The sequence below is a fragment of the Mastomys coucha genome, unplaced genomic scaffold (assembly GCF_008632895.1).
Source record: "Mastomys coucha isolate ucsf_1 unplaced genomic scaffold, UCSF_Mcou_1 pScaffold21, whole genome shotgun sequence".
NCBI classification, from domain to species: Eukaryota; Metazoa; Chordata; class Mammalia; order Rodentia; family Muridae; genus Mastomys; species Mastomys coucha.
Window position 1 is genome coordinate 107,271,399 of NW_022196904.1, and position 5,186 is coordinate 107,276,584.

General features: G+C 45.2%; 1 pseudogene; it reads left to right on the top strand.

Annotated features, from left to right (window-relative positions):
• Positions 1 to 815, top strand: part of LOC116101355 — a 13,909-nt pseudogene extending 13,094 nt beyond the window's left edge.
• The last annotated feature ends 4,371 nt before the right edge of the window (positions 816 to 5,186 follow it).

The window sequence follows — 5,186 nt, forward strand, 5'->3', positions numbered from 1 at the left end:
CCCCCCCCAAAAAAAGAAAAAGCTGAGGAAAAAAAAAGAATGAATATATTGAATTGCACTGCAAACGATATGGATATCGTTTGGACTACCGTGAGCAAAAGAGAAAGAAAGAAGGTTGGGAGGCCCACGAACGTTCAAAGAAGGAAAAAAAAAAAAAAAAGATTGGTCTGAAGGCTAAGCTCTACCATAAACAATGCCATGCCCAGAAAATACAAATGAAAAAGACTATTAAGATGCATGACAAGAGAAACACCAAGCAGAAGGATGATGAGGCGACTCTACCGGGAGCCGTCCTGCCTATCTGCTTGGACAGAGAGGGGCAGTAGAGAGCAAAAGTGCTTTCCAACACGATTAAGCAGAAATGGAAAGAAAGGCGGGAAAATGGGAGGTCCCTCTACCCAAAGTTTGTGCCTAAGGGGAAACAGAAGTATTGAAAGTTATTTGAACAGGAAAAAGAAGAAAGAAGGCATGGAAGAGGATGGTCACTAAAGTCTGCTTGGTTGGTGATGGCTTTACAAGAAAGCCACCTAAATATGAAAGGCTCATTAGGTCAATGGGTCTATGTTTCAACAAAGCCCATATGACACACCCTGAGCTAAAAGCTACTTTTGCCTGCCTATACTCGGTGTGAAAAAGAATCCATCACCCCCATTATATACAACCCTGGGTGTGATCACCAGAGGCACAGTTATTGAAGTCAATGTGAGCGAGTTGGGCCTCGTGACACAGGAGGCAAGGTGATTTGGGGAAAGTATGTTCAAGTTACCAACAATCCTGAAAACGATGGGTGCGTAAATTTGGTCTTGCTGGTTTGACTGTGATGCCATACAAGTCATTCCACTCAATACTGAGGGCTACACAGTCAGGAAAACACCACTGCTGTGAACTTTCTGAACTACCAAGCAGCCTTACCCCATGTGCAGTCATCAAGAAGTAGTTATTTAATTGTAAAGTAAAATTTAAAAAAAAAGAAAAAGAAAGAAAGAAGGCTGGCGAGATGGCTCAGAGGGTAAGAGCACTGACTGCTCTTCCAAAGGTCCTGAGTTCAGATCCCAGCAAGGACATGGTGGCTCACAACCACCAGTAATGAGATCTGACATCCTCTTCTGGTGCGTCACCAGAGTGAGTGGGCCAGAGCGAGCGGGGCCGTCCTGAGTTCAATTCCCAGCAACCACATGATGGCTCAAGGACATCTGTACAGCTATAGTGTACTCATACACATAAAATAAAATAAATCTGAAAGAAAACAAGAAGAGAAAGGAGAAGAAAAGAAAAGTGCTTCTTGGGAGGAGAGGGACTCTGAGGGTGGGCTTTCACGTAAGTAGAAGCCTACCCATAGTGACGCGGGTTTCAGTCATAGCATCTGTTCTTCTGGAACCTGAAGACTCAGAGCATGCTTAAATGAATAGAAGATGCTGAGGTACGGCACCGGGCTAGTGGAACCCAGGAACACAGTTAATCCTCTCCCTGGATCCAGGCACTCTTTGATTTCCAAGTCAGTGACACAAGCCAGTAAATTCCCTGCACATTTGCAGAAGCCAGTTTAAATGTCTTTGTAAAGACAGGGAATCTCACACAGCTCCTTCGAGCCATGTCTGGGAGTCAGAAAATTAGATTTGTCAACACTGAGGTCAGTGTTGCCTCTACTACACAGCTGAAGGGCTTAACTGTGTCCCAAATATACACTGTGTGTCCCCAGATGTCAAGAACCAGTGTGGGTGACTCGGCGGAGAGCATGTGACATCTGGGTGAGCAGTCACAGCCTCCCTTCATTGTTAGGAGTCTACAGGTGCAGTCTGCTTAGTGAGGTTATGTTACTAGATGTTCATTCCATTCTCCACAAAATGGGGGTAGGGATGGGTGGGGGGTAGGATGCAGGGGTGGGCAAATGGCGGTGCTGCTGACAATGTCCTAAATGGCAGCCTAGCTTTAGAAATCTAGTGCTTGTCAGCCATTACTTCCCTTATCTACCCCCAGTGATCAAAGCATCTAGTTCTTGCTTAACCAAAACAGCCTGTAACAGTTTAAATCCCTTATGCTAAATCCCAGAATGTTCTGACCCACACATCTCCTTCCACTGTTACCTGTCCCCATAAAACTGACAAGGCTTTTACCACTGCCCACTCTTCTGTCTCTACCCCTTGGCCCCAGATACAGCCCAGCCAGTTTGACTCCCCAGATAAGCTGACTTTCTGTCCACAGAACTGTCTAGTTTGTTGGTTTCACTGGGTCTTTGCTTGCAACCAGGATCTCATGAAAATTTCAGAAATGTGCACCTGCTCTCTATTCAGGAGATGGTTTTGTGCGTAAAGAGACCAATGGAGCTGAGTCAGGTCTGGAAATCTGATAGGCTGATACACTCAGCCAGAAAGACATGACAAATGCCAGAGTGGCAAATGCCACTGGGCTGCAATGACATGACGGGAAGAAACTGCTGCCCAAACAAAGCCTGAGATGGGGTTGGGCATTTTCTTAAAGGTCCCAGAAGAATTGGCATGGCATTGCCCTATTTTTTTAGTATGAAGATTGGACTGTTAGAAACAAGACTCAAAATCCCAGTGTGTGGGGGGTGTGGTAGGAGAAATCGTGGTTGACAAAGTGTCTTCTGTACAAGCATGAGGACATCCCTGAGCCTGACTCCCCAGCAGCCATGTAAAAGCTGGGTGCAGTGGTGGGCGCTGGGGAAATGGAGGCAGCCGCACCCCTGGCTCATTGGCTCTGTAGTTTAGCTCAGTGGATGCATCCAGGTTACAAAAGATGGAAGACCCCATCTTACAAATAAGATGGAGGGGCCAGCAGGATGGCTTAGGGTGAAGACATCTGCTGCCAAGCCTGACAACCTGAGTTGACCCAAGGAAACCACGAGGTGGAAGAAGAGAACCAACTGTGAGTTGTCCTCCAACCCCGCCCCCACAGGGGCCTTAGCACATGCTTCTCCTCCTAAAACAAATAAAGACTTAATTACAAAATTTAAAAGAAGACAAGGTGAGTGATGGAGACACTGGATGTCATCAACCCCTGGTGTTCACAAATGTACACACCACCAAACATACACATGAACACACACATACCACACACACTATAAATAATGATAATGATAATAGTTAATATAAACAAGATGGAGTTTGTTAGCTGCTGGCCCCGCTGCTCCACCTGTGATGTCAACAGAGGGGCAGGCTCCTCCCAGACTGCTGTTCTGCCTAGCCCCGAGGCTGACTCCCCACCACAGGTTTCAAGGCAAGGCATACCTCTTTTTAAGGACATGCTATAGAAGTCAGTCAAAGGGCTGGAGAGAAGGCTGCTCAGTTAAAAGCACTTGCTGTTAAGTCATGACTGGTTTGGATCCTGGCACCCATATTGGGCAGTCCACAGACATCTGTAACCTTCTCCTAGCTTCAAGGACACACAGACAGACAGACAGACACACACACACATTCACATACATACACTCACACAGATAAATACACATACACATATAAAAGACATTGTCAGAAAAATGTAGCTTTCAGGTCTAGCTAATTTTGATGTAAGATGTTTTTACTGTTTTGCAGGTTTTTAAATAATAACGTTTATAAAATTAAAATAAAGAAGGAAGTTGGCCAAGTCCCTTAGGTCACCTGGAGCCAGGGGTGCTCATTCTTCTTGGCAGCCAGTGTCTAGATGAGAAACCGGAAGCCTATTTATGAAGATCACAGACTCTCACCTCAGCATTCTTGGCATTTTTGTCCCAATGATTCTTCCATAAGGGTGTGAGGACTAAGTGTCTCCTCTCTAAGCTGTGATAACCAAAACCTGCAGTCGTCAGCCAATGTCCCTTTGAAGGCCAAGTGGCTCTGGCTGAGGACTCCCACTGTGAGGAGAGATATGAGCTATAGGCAGGTATGGGGGACAGTTTTCTTTGTCTGCCAGGTCCTAGAGATGATTTTCTTTCTTTCCTCTTGCCGGCAGAAGAGGGTGACAGGAACAGCTACTTAGAAGCCCAGCAGACCCGACTCCAAATTCTACCCCTGGTTTCACATGAATCATAATTCTTTCCTGCAGCAAACCCGGTCTGGACGTTAGATGCATAGAAACAGGTGGGGATAAAAATGTTCAGCACAGTTTTGAAAATCTCTTCCCTGGGGATATTAAACAATGTCTACTCATAAGGCCCCAAACCAAAGTATGATTCTACCAGAGAGCACCATATAGGGAGTTGGTGTGTTCATTGGGCGTTCTTGAGCATGGATGAGGGGTTACTTTAAAAAAAAAATTTTTTTTTGAGACAGTGTTTCTCTATGTAGCCCTGGCTGTCCTAGAACTTGATCTGTAGACCAGGCTGGTCTTGAAATCAGAGATCCACTGCCTGCCTCTGCCTCCTGAGTGCAAGGGATCAAAGGTTTGCCACCACCACAGCCTGGCTTACTTTCAAATTTGTAACTGGCAGAGAAAACAAAGCCAACCCAAACTCCTAGATGGTAACAGAAAAATAATTTCATTTCACAGGTTCAGTCTTCACAGTGCGAGGGAATGGTGGAGCAGAAGAGCTTACATCATGATGGTAAAGAAGGAGAGAGAGAGGAGACACAGAGAGAATGCCTACGCTGGTCTGTTTCCTCCTTCTTCCTATTACTCCACCCCAAATCCCCAGCCTAAGGGATGGTGCCACCCATTCTGGATAGATCTTTCTCTTCCTTAGTCTTCTCTAGAAGAGCCTCTGCAGACACAGGTGAAAACACACTTCATGAATTGCCTAGTAGTGACCAATCTGAACATCAAAATTAACCAACAGGTTGAAGGGTGAAGCATCACCCTGTTGGTTTATGAGGTAAACAGATGTTCACTGTTGTCCTTTCACACGACTGTCCTTAAGCACCTACTGTGTCAAAGCTCCAGGCTTATCCAATTTTATACCTTCAACAATGTGATGAGATATTTATTATCCCATTTTCGACATGAACGAACAGAGTCTCAGAACTTAGCCCCTTGTTTAGATTGGGTAGCCAGTTGAACTGGCAGATCAGGGATGTAAACTGTCTTGGAGCATCTTATTCTCACACAAGGAAAGCATTTGCCAGTGCTGCTACTAGCCTTTACTTATCATTATTGTGTATGTAGTGTGTGTGTGTGTAAAATACAGGGCTGTAGGGAGCCATTCTATTAATACAGATATCTAAGCATGAGCTAAGATGGCAAAAAAAAAAAAA